This window comes from Monodelphis domestica, chromosome 2 (genome assembly GCF_027887165.1).
Source record: "Monodelphis domestica isolate mMonDom1 chromosome 2, mMonDom1.pri, whole genome shotgun sequence".
NCBI lineage: Eukaryota > Metazoa > Chordata > Mammalia > Didelphimorphia > Didelphidae > Monodelphis > Monodelphis domestica.
Window position 1 is genome coordinate 421,868,233 of NC_077228.1, and position 15,648 is coordinate 421,883,880.

General features: G+C 37.8%; 1 protein-coding gene across 7 annotated transcripts in view; it reads left to right on the forward strand.

Moving 5' to 3' along the window:
• The window catches only part of PHACTR2 (phosphatase and actin regulator 2), a 283,035-nt gene that overhangs the window by 149,583 nt on the left and 117,804 nt on the right, over positions 1-15,648 (forward strand). The gene's annotated exons all lie outside the window — the stretch shown is intronic.

Below are 15,648 nucleotides of genomic sequence, written 5' to 3' on the forward strand. Positions count from 1 at the left end.
TTATTGGTTACCTTTTAAAAAAAATGTGAGAGGAAATATTTTTCCCACAGATTTAGTATTCTCACCCTCTTTCAGAAGCAATCATGAATCTTTTCTGTAGGTGCTTACTCTAGTCTAGCTACTGTTTCACATCTTTATTTTCTTCAATGTCATTTCTGTATATCAAGCTGTTAGAATCCAAATGTGGTGTTTCCACTGTCATCGTTGCAGAAATCTTCATAGCATTTCCCACCTATTCCCATTTTTTTGTGTGTGTTTTCCTCCTTCCAGTTTTTATCCTTAAAGGCCCTTAGATGCTCTGACTTGGCCAACTAGACTTAGGTCTCTGCCAAGCCTTTGGTAAACTTGCTTTTCCCCTTTAGTGCATCTCACTATTTTATGAGGTGACAGTGCTCATGATGATCTTCTACCATCCACTTTATAAAATATTTCAAAGAAGTTTGTATTTTAAACTAACATTGGCCTTGACTGGCTTATGATCAAACATATGAAAATTTTAAAACATAATTTTTTAAACTAAATTTTTGTATGCTTCATATTTATGAAATTTTGTGAGATTTTAAGGATATGCTTGTATAGTGTTAAGTAGCTTAGAACTGAAATGAACCCATTCAGCCCTCTCAAACTTTATTAATGAAGGAAAAAGGTATTGCTAGGTAAAATATTTTTTCCAACATCACAAAGCTACCTAGTAGCAGAGCTGAGACCAGCTCAGTTTTCTGCTTCCTAATCGCAATGTCTTTTCTTTTTCTTTCTTTCTTTTTTTAAATTTTGAACTTAGCAAATACCAAATAAAATAATTATTTCTATATATAAAGAGAAGATTACAACCAAAGTTGCACATCTCTTTTAGTACTGCCTACTTTTCTTTTGAAATACATAATAATTTCAACATGTTCCTTTCAAAGCTATCTTGGTTTTCCTTCTTTTGTCTTTTGTTCATTTTCAAAAAAATAATTCAATAGCCTTGTTTACTTTTTCTCTGCTAGTTTGATGGTTATGGCAATGAATAAAATAAACTTAGGCAGTACTGTCTTTTGATGTACTGTCATGGACTGGCCATGAGTAAATTATATGGCCAAATAGATTTCTCTTTATTTTTGTAAAAGTTTTGTATTTGTCTTTATAGTTTTTGTATCTATCTTGGTAGGTAGAGTCCTAAATATTTTATATCTTCTGTTGTTATTTTAAATGAAATTATTTTTCTACCCTTTGCTGGATTTCATTGGCAGTATTGGTTTTCTTACAACCTGCAACTTTGTTATAGCTAATTATTTAATTTAATTTATAATTGGCTTTTTGAGTTTTCTCTAAATATACTATTATGTCATCCAGAAAAAAAAATCATAGTTTTGTTTCTTCTTTACCTGGGCTTCTTCCTTCAATTTCTTTTTTTCTTGTCTTGGGGCTAAAGCCAGCTTTTATAGCTCAATATCAAATAATAAAGTTCATAATAAACATCTATGATTTAACCCTGATCTTACTGGAAAGAATTATAGTCTTACTGCTTTAAGTATAATATGGACTTTTAGTTTTAGATGGATACTGTTTTCTGTATTTAAAAAGAGATATATATATCCCTAAGCATTTCCGTGCTTTTAATATAAGCAGATGCCACATATTATCAGAGGAATTTCATATCGTTTATTATTTTTATTAATTATATGATTTGCTATGTTTAGTTTTCCTTATATCAGAGTAACTCTGCATTTCTGGTCAGAATGTCTAATATTAATATGTTTTCATGACCTCTTTGCTAATATTTTATTTAATATTTTTGGTATCATTATTCATTAGGGGTATTTGATTATAGTTCTCTTCCTCTACATTGTCTCTCCATTGCTTAGGCATTTACTATTCTATTTGTATTATAGAAAGTGCTTGGCTTCTTTTTTTAAAATTTTTGCAGTTTATATAATATATGATTTAATTGCTCTTTTAATATTTGATAAAATTCAAGAGCAGCTAGGTAGCTCAGTAGCAAGCCAGGTCTGGAGGTGCAAGGTCCTGAGTTCAAATGTATATTCAGACACTTCCTAGCTGTGTGAACCTGGGCAAGTCCACTATTCCCAACTGCCTGCCTCTTACTGCTCTTATGTTTTGGAACTAATACTGAATATCAATTGTAAGAATGAAAGAAAGAGTTAAAAAAAACTACATATTTGGTAAATTTCACTAATTACTACATCTAGTCCTAAGTTTTTTTTTTCTTTAGGAATTCATTCACAAATTATTCAGCTTTTTTTCTGAAATTCAAGTATTTAAATTCTTTATTTCTTCTGCTTCTGTATATTTTCTATACTTTAATATTTGTCCATTTCATCAAAGTTAATTTTTGTTGGCATAGAACTGGACAGAATTGTTTTTGATTATTTCCTTTATTTCATCTTCAGGTATGAGTTCTTTTTCATTTTTCATACTGAAAATTCTGTTTTTTTTTTATTAAATCAGAATGTTTAGTCTGTTTTTTTCCTGAGAAATTACCATCTAGTTTCACTTATTAATGAAGTAGACTTTTTTGCATTAATGTTATTAATATTCTTCCCCCAACAACTATTCTAAAAGTTTAAAAATGCAAAGGGGAAAAATGTAGTTAAGCAAACCAACCCATCACCTGTGTTTGATTCTCTTTTTTGAAATTCTACTCATAATCCCCTACCTGCAGTGAAAGAAGGGAGAAAAAATTTCTCAACTCTTCTATTCTTTTTCATTGCTGTTTTTACCACTTAAATTCAATAAACATTTTGTCTCTTATTTGTGAGAGATTGGTAAATTCACCATTGAGGTAAGATCACTCTGCCTTCACAGATCAATTTATTTAGGTCTAGTAAGGGAGATAAGGCAGAGGCAAAAGCAGTGATACTGAACTAGCAGTGCATAATACACAGTCAGTGTCTTCTTTTTTTTTTAAACCTTTACCTTCCATCTTGGAGTCAATACTGTGTATTGGCTCCAAGGCAGAAGAGTGATAAGGGCTAGGCAATGGGGGTTAAGTGACTTGCCCAGGGTCACACAGCTGGGAAGTGTCTGAGGCCAGATTTGAACCTAGGACCTCCTGTCTCTAGGGCTGGCTCTCAATCCACTGAGCTACCCAGCTGCCCCCACAGTCAGTGTCTTCTAAAAGAAATGAGACAAGATGATTTTTCAGTTTGTGCTTCAAAGAATAACTAGAAATTCACCAGACCAAGAAGGATAAATTGATTCATTTTTTATATATTTGAACCCAAACTTGCAATTTTCTTGATGGCGCTTCTGAACCCCAACCTTCTCTCTTTTGTGGGAGACTACAAGACAGTTTGCTTCCCTTGGGAATTTCTATTACCATTCTGAGCTCAGAGTATGTATAACTCTAGCCATGAATGGACTTTTTTGTTGTTGTTCAGTCATTTTTCAGTCATGTCAACTCATTATAATCTCATTTGGGATTTTCTTGGCAAAGATCTTGGTATGGTTGGTCATTTCTTTCTCTAGCCCATTTTACATGTGAGAAAACTGAGGCAAAAAGGGTTAAGTGATTTGCCTAGGGTCACTCGACTAGGAAATATCTCAGGACAGATTTGAATACAGTACTTCCTAACTAATCCTGACTCTATCCACTGAGCCACATAGCTGCCCTAGGCCCATACTTTTTTAAAAATATTACTTTTCTAAGTGTATTTCATTATAATGGGTTTCCTTTATAATCCTATGTATTTTATTTTGTACATTAAAAAAAAAAACATAATTCTGAGCAGAGGTTCATAGACTATACCAGATGGCCTTAGAGGAGTAGAGAGGAGTGGGGGGGGGGGGGGAAGGGGAAAAACCCCACTAAAATATTGTTTCTTTTCTTGCTATTCCTTACTTTCCCTGACAAACTTGTTACTATGACACAAAAAGCATTAAGAACCCTTTGCCCTAGGGCGATATTGGTGAACCTATGGCAGGCATGCCATGGAGGGCTGCTCTTCTCTTTTTCTCCACTGCCTGAGGACATTTTTCACATTACTCTCCCCTCTGCCCAGCAGTCCAATGGGAGTGCTTCTTCCCTCCCTTGTCTGGGGTAAGGTGTAGCTCACATGCCACACAAGGGTTGCAGTTTGGATACTCAGTCGCTAAAAGGTTCGCTATCACCATTCTCTTTTGAAATCTGCAGCTTCTTGTTCCCTGACCTGCAACCAGGCATAGCCCCAATGAGTGTGAAAGTCTGCCTGCTTCACCCAGGGCTTCCTGTTCATTTACTGTCCCTTTCTACTATCTGAAGCAGCTGTGGGTCTGGTTTAATGTATGAATCCAGTACACATACTGCTAAATTCATCCTCTGTGGGAGATTTTTTCACAGCTCTGTCCCAGGTGGAAATTACCATTTAGCCACCTACTTAAAATCACATGGTTTTTTCCCCCAGTTGGTTTTATTTCAAAGTCTAAGAAATCTAACAGCAGATGATGGTTTCCTGAAGTTAAATCTCCAAGCACATGTCAAAGCAAAGCATGTTAATTCATTATTTTGAAGTGGTTGAATTTCAGGTCTTTCTCATTGGACAGTTTTCTGACCAGAGATTCTTTGACTTTTTCTCTCCTCCACTCCACTCCCCAATAACCCTTAGAAGGAGAGAAGAGCTGAGGGGAGAAGGGAAGAGTGGGAAAAAAGGGGAAAACCCCCTTACACATTGTTTCTTTTCTTGCTATTCTTCTCTTGCCCTGGCAAACTTGTTACTTGTAATAATACTTAACACATCCGTCTTTTGGCACGTTTGTGGGAGGGACTTGGATACTAGCTGCTTAGACTGCTGCTGTTTACATTAAGATCAGCTCTCCTATTTGCAATGACTCTTTTTTGATTCAGACAGCCCAAATTCCATTAAGCTCCAGAAACGATCAACTTCATTTTGTCTGTGAAATGTCCTGTAGCAAGTCCATGTGATATTGTTCTTGTCGGCAAATCTGGAGAACATGCAGCTGCACAAACATATTGATTCTGTGAGACTGGAGGCCAAGAGTTTAACCTCTGGAAGCTCCTGTCACCTCACGTGGGTGGATGGAAGCCTTTGTAGAACTAAGCATGTCTTAAGTAACATTTCCCTTTGGGGGCACAAGATTAAGGAAGAGACATAGGTGGATAAACCAAAAAACTGGTAATAACCTCAAGCATCTGCCCTTCAAATCATAATAAGAGTCCAGCTGCAAAAGACATTCTGTACACAATAGCTATAATCCCTCTAAAAGAAAACAGCATAAATGCCTCTATCTCTAAGGGCCATTCAGTATAATGGAAAGTGTGAGTTTTGGAGGAGCTGGATTCAAATTCTAGCTCAGAATCTCAGAGAGGTGAAGTGACTCTTAGTTGGAATTTCTTTATCTGTAAGCAAAAGAGTTAGTCTAGATGACCCCTCAGACCTCTTACATTTGAATATGATGGCAAGGACTGTTTTTGCTTTTCTTGTATCCCTACTGCTTGGTATAGTTCCTGGTACTTAGTAAACATTCAATAAATGTTTGTTGACTGGCTGACTTTCATCTTCAGATCTTTGATGATAAGACAGACTTGAATGTTCAACTCAACTAGAATGGAGATAACTTAACATGTTACTAAGACTCCAGTTGCACAGAACATTATGGTTTTTTTTAAAGATTGGGATAAGTTTTTTTTTTTTTTAATGCTTACTTTTGTGTCTTGGTAACAATTCTAAGACGAAAAGGCAAGGGCTAGGCAAATAGGGTTAAGTGACTTGACCAGGATCATACAGCCAGGAAATTTCTTTTCTTTTTTTTTTAATTTTATAATATTTTATTTGATTATTTCCATGCATTATTAATTAAAGAAAAAGATCATTTTCTTTTCCTTCCCCCCCAACCCCCGTAGCCGACGCGTGATTCCACTGGGTATCACATGTGTTCTTGATTTGAACCCATTGCCATGTTGTTAATATTTGCATTAGAGTGTTCGTTTATAGTCTCTCCTCTGTCATGTCCCCTCAACCGCTGTAGTCAGGCAGTTGCTTTTCCTCGGTGTTTCTACTCCCACAGTTTGTCCTCTGCTTATGAATAGTGTTTTTTCTCCTAGATCCCTGCAGATTGTTCAGGGACATTATACCGCCACTAATGGAGAAGTCCATTATGTTCGATTATACCACAGTGTATTAGTCTCTGTGTACAATGTTCTCCTGGTTCTGCTCCTCCCGCTCTGCATCACTTCCTGGAGGTCGTTCCAGTCTCCATGGAATTCCTCCGCTTTGTTATTCCTTTTTGCACAATAGTATTCCATCACCAACATATACCATAATTTGTTCAGCCATTCCCCAATCGATGGGCATCCCCTCGTTTTCCAATTTTTGGCCACCACAAAGAGAGCAGCTATGAATATTCTTGTACAAGTCTTTTTGTCCATTATCTCTTTGGGGTACAGACTCAGCAGTGCTATGACTGGATCAAAGGGTAGACATTCTTTTATTGCACTTTGGTCATAGTTCCAAATTGCCCTCCAGAATGGTTGGATCAATTCACAACTCCACCAGCAATGAATTAATGTCCCTACTTTGCCACATCCCCTCCAGCATTCATTACTTTCCTTTGCTATCATGTTAGCCAATCTGCTGGGTGTGAGGTGATACCTCAGAGTTGTTTTGATTTGCATCTCTTTGATTATAAGAGATTTAGAATACTTCTTCATGTGCTTATTAAGAGTTTTGATTTCTTTATCTGAAAACTGCCTATCCATTTCCCTTGCCCATTTATCAATTGGAGAATGGCTTGGTTTTTTGTACAATTGATTTAGCTCTTTATAAATTTGAGTAATTAAACCTTTGTCAGAGGTTTTTATGAAGATTTTTTCCCCAATTTGTTGTTTCCCTTCTGATTTTAGTTACATTGGTTTTGTTTGTACAAAAGCTTTTTAATTTGATGTAGTCGAAATTATTTATTTTACATTTTGTGATTCTTTCTATGTCTTGCTTGGTTTTAAAGTCTTTCCCCTCCCAAAGGTCTGACATATATACTATTCTGTGTTTACCCAATTTACTTATGGTTTCCTTCTTTATGTTTAAGTCATTCACCCATTTTGAATTTATCTTGGTGTAGGGTGTGAGGTGTTGATCTATTCCTAATCTCTCCCACACTCTTCCAATTTTCCCAGCAGTTTTTATCGAATAGTGGATTTTTATTGTATACTATCTTGCTGAGGTCGCTTGCCCCCAGTCTATTCCACTGATCCTCCTTTCTGTCTCTTAGCCAGTACCAAATTGTTTTGATGACTGCTGCTTTGTAATATAGTTTGAGGTCTGGGACAGCAAGGCCCCCCTCATTTGTGTTTTTTTTTTTTCATTATGTCCCTGGATATCCTTGATCTTTTGTTATTCCAAATGAACTTTGTTATGATTTTTTCTAAATCAGTAAAGAAATATTTTGGGAGTTCAATGGGTATGGCACTAAATAGATAAATAAGTTTGGGTAGGATGGTCATTTTTATTATATTGGCTTGTCCTATCCATGAGCAGTTAATGTTTTTCCAATTGCTCAAGTCTAGTTTTAGTTGTGTGGCGAGTGTTTTGTAGTTGTGTTCATATAGCTCCTGTGTTTGTCTCGGGAGATAGAGTCCTAGGTATTTTATTTTGTCTAGGGTGATTTTGAATGGGATTTCTCTTTCTAGTTTTTGCTGCTGAGTTGTGTTGGAGATATATAGAAATGCTGATGACTTATGCGGGTTTATTTTGTGTCCTGCAACTTGAGCAGTTGTTGATTATTTCAATTAGCTTTTTGGTTGAATATCTAGGATTCTTTAAGTAGACCATCATGTCATCTGCAAAAAATGATAACTTGGTCTCCTCCTTGCCTATTTTGATGCCTTCAATTTCTTTTTCTTCTCTAATTGCTACTGCTAGTGTTTCTAGTACAATATCAAATAGTAGATGTGATAATGGGCATCCTTGTTTCACTCCTGATCTTATTGGGAATGCATCTAGTTTATCCCCATTGCAGATGATATTAGCTGATGGTTTTAGATATATACTGTTTATTATTTTTAGGAACGACCCTTCTTTTCCTATGCTTTCTAGTGTTTTTAATAGGAATGGGTGTTGTATTTTATCAAATGCTTTTTCTGCGTCTATTGAGATAATCATGTGGTTCTTGTTGGTTTGCTTGTTGATGTGGTCAATTATGTGGATGGTTTTCCTAATATTGAACCAGCCCTGCATCCCTGGAATAAATCCTACTTGATCATGGTGGATGACCCTTCTGATCACTTGCTGGAGTCTTTTTACTAGTATCCTATTTAAGATTTTTGCATCTATATTCATTAGGGAGATTGGTCTATAGTTTTCTTTCTCTGTTTTTGACCTACTTGGTTTTGGAATCAGTACCATGTTTGTGTCATAAAAGGAGTTTGGTAGAACTCCCTCTTTGCTTATTATGTCAAATAGTTTGTATAGTGTTGGGATTAACTGTTCTCTGAATGTTTGATAGAATTCACTGGTGAATCCATCAGGCCCTGGGGATTTTTTCTTAGGAAGTTCTTTGATGGCTTGTTGGATTTCATTTTCTGATATGGGATTATTTAAGAATTCTATTTCCTCTTCTGTTAGTCTAGGCAGTTTGTATTTTTGTATATATTCATCCATATCACCTAAATTGGTGTATTTATTGTCATATAATTGGGCAAAGTAATTTCTAATGATTGCCTTAATTTCCTCTTCATCGGAGGTGATGTCCCCCTTTTCATCTTTGATGCTATTAATTTGCTTTTCTTCCTTCCTTTTTTAAATTAGATTGACCAGTACTTTGTCTATTTTGTTTGTTTTTTCAAAGTATCAGCTTCTTGTCTTATTTATTAAATCAATAGTTCTATCACTTTCGATTTTATTCATTTCTCCCTTAATTTTTAGGATTTCTAGTTTGTTTTTCTGCTGGGGGTTTTTAATTTGGTCACTTTTGAGTTTTTTTATTTGCATTTCCAATTGATTGATTTCTGCTCTCCCTAGTTTGTTAATATATGCACTCAGGGATATGAATTTACCTCTGATTACCGCTTTGGCTGCATCCCAAAAGGTTTGAAAGGATGTCTTTCCATTGTCATTTTCCTCGATGAAATTATTTCTATGATTTCTTCTCTAACTAAACGATTTTGGAGTATCATATTGTTTAATTTCCAATTAGTTTTTGATTTGGTTTTCCATGTACCATTACTAATCATTATTTTTATTGCCTTGTGATCTGAAAAGGCTGTATTTATTATTTCTGCTTTTCTGCATTTGTACGCCATGTTTCTGTGACCTAATGTATGGTCAATTTTTGTGAATGTGCAATGTGGTACTGAGAAGAAGGTGTATTCCTTTTTATCCCTATTTATTTTTCTCCATATGTCTATTAATTCTAATTTTTCTAAGATTTCATTCACTTCTTTTACCTCTTTCTTATTTTTTGATTTGATTCATCTAAATTTGATAATGGTTGGTTCAAGTCTCCCACTAATATGGTTTTACTGTCTATTTCTTCCTTCAATTCTCCTAGTTTCTCCATTAGAAATTTGGGTGCTATATTATTTGGTGCATACATGTTGATTAGTGATATTTCCTCACTATCTAAAGTCCCTTTTAACAAAATATAATTACCTTCCCTATCCCTTTTGATCAGGTCTGTTTTTGCTTTGGCTTTATCAGATATCATGATTGCCACTCCTGCCTTCTTTCTGTCAGTTGAGGCCCGGAAGGTCTTACTCCATCCTTTAATTCTGACCTTGTGGGTGTCTACCCATCTCAGGTGTGTTTCTTGAAGACAACATATGGTAGGGTTTTGGATTCTAATCCATTCTGCTATTTGTCTACATTTTATGGGTGAGTTCATCCCATTCACATTCAAAGTTATGACTGTCACTTGTGGACTCCCTGGCATTTTGATATCCTTCCCTAAATCTAACCTTTCTTCTTCAGCTCTAACTTTTAGTCCAGTGATTACTTTAAATCAGTCCCCTTTGTACTTCCCTTTCTACCCCCTTCCCCTCTTATTCCCTCCCTTATTTTCCCCTGTAGTCTTTTTTAAATTTCCCCCCCACCCTCTCCCTCCCTTGTACTGCTTCCCTCCCCACCAGTCTGTTCTTTACCCTTCTACTCCCGTATAGGGCACAAATCTATTCTCTTCCCCAATGGGTTGAATTGTTCTTCCCTCTTTGGGTCAGTTTCAAGGTACATAAGAGTTGAGTATTTCCTATCTCCAACCTCTTTACCCTTCCAGTGTATCAATGTTCTCCCCCCTCCCGCCATGAGCTTCTTTGTGACATATAAATTTACCCCCATTTGTTTCTTTTCCCATTTCTTTTAGTCATAACCTCTTTTCTTTTTTAGCTTTAGTGATGTGTATATATATGTATATACATATATATATATATATATTTATGCATGCATATATCTATATACCTATTTTTGTCTTGTCCTTTCATCCTATGCAGTTGGTCACTGTTCTCTCTGAGTGTAGTTCTTCTAGCTGCTCAGGTGATAGCAACAGTTTTTAAGAGTTGCCATTGACCTCTTTTCTTATAGGGATACATATCATTTTAACTTATTGAGTCTCTTAAAAATTTGTTGTTGTTGTTGTTGTTGTTTTTCCCCTCTTTTTTTAATTACGTTTTGATGATTCTCTTGAGTTCTGTGGTTGGACTTCAAATTTTCTGTTCAGATCTGGTCTTTTATTTATGAATGCTTGGAACTCTTCTGTTGTGTTAAATGACCATACTTTTCCCTGTAAGAATATAGTCAGTTTTGATGGGTATTTTATTCTTGGCTGTAGACCTAGTTCCCTTGCTTTCCAGAATATCGTATTCCATGCCTTTAGGTCCTTCAGTGTGGATGCAGACAGATCCTGTGTTATCCTCACCGTGTTTCCATGGTATCTGAATGGCTTCTTCTTGGCAGCTTGTAATATCTGTTCTTTCATCTGATTGTTTTTGAATTTGGCTATAACATTTCTTGGTGTTGTCAGTTGGGGATTAAATACAGGGGGTGATCCGTGGATTCTTTCAATCTCCACTTTCCCCTCTTGTTCTAGGATCTTGGGACAGTTTTCCTGGATAATTTCCTCTAGTATTATGTCCAGGCTTTTTCTTTTGTTGTGGTCTTCTGGTAGTCCAATTATTCTTACATTGTCTCTTCTTGAACGATTTTCTAAATCGTCTGTTTTGTGAATGATATGCTTCACATTTTCCTCAATTTTTTCATTCTTTTTGTTTTGTTTTATAGTGTCCTGCTGCCTTGTGAGGTCACTTGATTCTAGTTGTTTTATTTTGGTTCTTAAAGATTGGATTTCATCTATGGCTTTTTGGTCGTCTTTTTCCTTCTGGTCTGATTTTATTTGAAGATCGTCTTTCATCCTCTTTACCTCGTCTTTCATCTCCTTTGCCTCATTTTCCAGCTGGATGATTTTGTCTTTCAGGACATTATTTTCTTGTTTTAGTTCAAGTGCCTCTGTTTCCAGATGACTTATCTCAATTTTTGAGTTCTTTTCCCAATTGTCTTCAGCCTCTCTTAGTTGTGTTTTGAGTTCTTCCACAGCCTGTATCCAATTCGCTGGGATTTCTGGTTTATTGTTTGCTGATCTCTCCCCCTCTGTTCCATTTGCTGAGTAGTAGCTGTCTATTGTAGTTTCTTTCTTCTTTTTCTGTTGTTTGTTCAAATTCACCCCCTTCTTTACTCCCCGTATTTGTCTGTGCTCTTGTTCCTCTCATTTTTTTGTTTTTTGGGGACTTCTATTGGTCCCCCCTCTTGGAGCTTTAACAGAAGATCTCTTGGTGTAATCTCTGGGGGAGGGTTGTTGGGGGTTTGAACTTTACTGTCCTCTGGAGGCTTTTGATTGACTTAAAGTCCAGCAGTCAATGAGGATGGGTAGGGAGCCTGGGCTTCCCTGCATTCTAGAGACTTTTGATGGGATTGAGTTCAGCTTAGTTGGACTGGGTTTACTCTGAGTTTTAAACTTCCTGAAGGGCTGGAGCAAATATGGGGGATCTCCAAAGTTCTGGCCAGGCTGCCAGGTCTATGCTCCTTCCAGGCTGCCATCTTGACTCAGCCTCTAGGTTTCTTTTTTTTTTTCAGAAGACCCTGCTCTCTAAGTGGGGAGGGGTCATGGCTTCCCTGGGCTCTGAGGGATCCTGATGGGATTAGGTTCACCTGGTTTGGGCTGAATGAGCCCTGAAGCAAAAAAATCTCCTCCTCCACAATCTGTTGAATGCCTGGAGACTGGCCCAGGTTGTTTTCAAGGTAAGCCCTTCCTGGGCCCTGAGGTTTTTGTTCTTTCAGAAGCTCTTAGGGCTCCTGATGGGATTAGGTTCAGGTGGTGTGGGCCAAATGATCCCGAGCCAAAAAAAGAGAAAAAAAACAACCTCCTCCTCCACAGTCTTTGTTAAATGCCCGGAGACTGGCCCAGGTTATTTTCAAGGTATGTTCTTTGGAGCAACCCCTTTGCTGGCTCTGAGTTTTCTGTCCTTTCAGTAGCTCTGAGGGCTCCTGATGGGATTGGGTTCAGCTGGTGCCCTAAAGCTGGGACCTCCCTTGAGACTCAGATGGAAGGACCCAGCCAGGGGGCTACAGGCTTCTCCCTTCTCTCTATGTTTCCCTGCTGTCTGTGTTGGGAGCCCCAGAGACTTGCTCAGGTTGCTTTCAAGGTAAGTCCTCAGAGCCCTGAGGTTCCCGCTGCTGCTGTGGGCTCAGCACTCTGGGTTGGGGGGGATGGGTCCTGGGACCTTCCTTCTGCCTACCCCTTAGATCCAAGTGATCTAGGGTTCTGGTTTTTGGGGTGCGGTACCTTTTGATCCAGGTCCAGGAGGAGGGTTCCCCAGGTCTATCCTGTTGTTCAGCTTGAATTTTGGTGTCTTAGGAGCACTCGGTTTGCGATCAGTAAGGAAGGGTTTCCGAGGTCTGAACTTTCGCTGCTTCTATGCCGTCATCTTGACCGGAAGTCGGGAAAGCGTTTGAGCCAAGAAATTTCTAAGGCTAAGATTTGAACCCAGATCCTCTTGACTCCAAGCCTGGTGCTCTATTCACTCCTTTGGCATAAGTTTTTGTCCAAATAATTACAGAACAGGATTGGACCATGCCAAAAAATGTTATTCATTATTCCACTGATGTCATTATTACTCTTTAGAATGTTTGTACAAATCCCACTCATCTTCCAAATAGAAGCTTCCTTCCTCCCACTTTGAGAGGCAGCTTGATGTAGTAGATAGAATGCTGGGCCTAAGTTTGAGTCCTTCCTCAGATACTACCTGGGCAAATCACTCAACTGTGCCCTTGTGAAAAATGAGAATAACAACTGAACCTATTCCATAGGGTTCCTAAATCAAATAAAAAATAAGGCAACAAGCATTTTTAAAGCCCTTACTTTCTGTGTTAGAATCCTTGCTAAGTATCAGTTCCAAGGTAGAAGAGCTGTAAGGGCTAAGCAATTGGGGTCAAGTGACTTGCCCAGCTAAGAAGTGTCCCAGTCCAGATTTGAACCAGGACCTTCGGTTTCTAGGCGCGGCTGTTAAATCACTGAGTGATCTAGCTGCTCTTCAGTAAACATTTATTAAGAAGTGCTTACTGTGTGCAGGTACTGTACCAAGTCCTAGGAATAAAAATGCAGGCTCATTGCAAACCATAAAATGACTATGTAAATGTTTGCTATTATTTTATTATGTGTGAGGAGTTGAGACCCAGAGTTCCTAGTAGGATGGGTCTTTCCAGCCCAAATCACGAAATCTCCTAGTATTGATTAATCCTCTACTGTATTCCTGGCACTCTGCTCAGAAAAAAGGAAGCTTATTAGAATGTTAAAGGAACTGGAAGAGCCTTTAGAAATCATTTGACCCAACCCTTTCATTTTGCATATAACTGAGGTCCAGACTGGAGAAGTGAATCCCAGATCACCTAGTCAGTTAGCAGAGAGCAGAGCTCAAGTTGGTTAGCTCCCTGTCCTATGCTGCCTCTACAATATCATGTTGTCTAATTTAGATTGCATACAAGGCGTTGCAGTTAACTCAAGCAACACCAAACCGAACCTTCTTTGGGGACTTAATTATCTGAGTTGGGGAGAAGGAGGGAACAAGTATTCAATAAGCAATTGTGATTTACATTGATCACATAAGAACTATTTCATGCCCAAATTTCCCCTTTCCAGAGCCCTCTGATGTTTGGTGTTAACTCTTGAACAATTGTAAAAGCCTGACTAGGGCAAAGCTAGGTAGCACAATGGATGGAGCCCAAGGCCAGGAGTTGAGAGGACCTGGGTTCAAATCTAGCCTCAGATATTTCCTAGATCTGGGATCCTGGGCAAGTCACTTAACTCTAATTCTCTAGCCTTTACCAGTCTTCTGTCTTAGAAATTCTACTAAGAGAGAAGGCAAGGGTTTGGGGGGGGTGGATTTAAGCCCAGCTAGTTCCATATCAATCCTTTCAGAAATGCATACATTTATTAAAAATTCTCAGTTACAAATGGAAGCAGCTTGGTGTAGCAGAAAGAATATTGAGCTAGGAGGCAAGTGACTTGGTCCAAGTCCTTTGTCCTCCAATTTTCATTTTATTCTTGTGTAAATTGATGGGGTTGAACTGCATGATCTCTTAACTCCCTGCTCTAAGTATTCTACAACTAATGGCCATCCTTGAACATGGACTGACCACTATAAATAACAGTAGGAGGGCTCCAGGGGATGAGCAATTCTGTTTTAGCTGCTATTGAACTGAACCTAATCTAGAAAATAATATATAAGATTGGGTGCTCTGACTGCAGAAAATAATCATATGTGGTCATGTTGAAAAAATAATTACTGCTCCCTCCTTTAGAGTAATCTTGCTGAGGCAAGCCCATTCCCTATGTTTGCTGTCTTTCTTTATGTACATTGAGAACTCATTCATTTTGGATCAAACCCATTTGACAAATAGAAGGCACAAAACCTCAAGTAAAAACATAATATAGGGGTGGCTAGGTGACACAGGCCTGGAGATGGGAGGTCTTGGGTTCAAATCTGACCACAGACACTTCACAGCTGTGTGACCCTGAGCATGCCACTTGACCCCCCTTGTCTAGTCCTGACTGCTGCTCTTCTACCTTGGAACCAATACTTAGTCTGTGACAGAAGGAAAGGGTAAAAAATAATAACATAGTAATCATTTTAAGAAAAACCTTTTGCCTTCTTAGAATAGATAGTAAGTATCAGTTCTAAGACAGAGGAGTGGTAAAGACTAGGCATTAGAGGTCAAGTTACTTATCCAGGGTCACTCAGCTAGGAAATGTCCATCTAGCTGCCCCTTGTAGTAATCTTAATTTTAACTTTAATCTCTGTGAAAACAGGGACTTGCATCTCCAACCTTCATTTTGTTCCCTAAATTGTACTTAAACAATTGTACCTCTTGAGGATGACATTCAGTCTCACATATGCTAGAGTATTTTTAGCAGTACTTTTTATGGAAACAGAATGACTGTCTATTGATTGAGAAATGGCTGGCTGAGTATAGTAGATGAATGTAATGGATATATTGTACTGTAGGAAACAATAATGTGAATAATCAAGAGAAACATGGGAAGATACATGAACCATTGCAGGGAACCAACAATGTACACAATGGCAGTAATAATGGAATTAGGAGGAATGCTGAGACAAGGCTTTAGATTCTGCCCATTTCATTTTGCATCCATTTATACTAATTTTCCCAT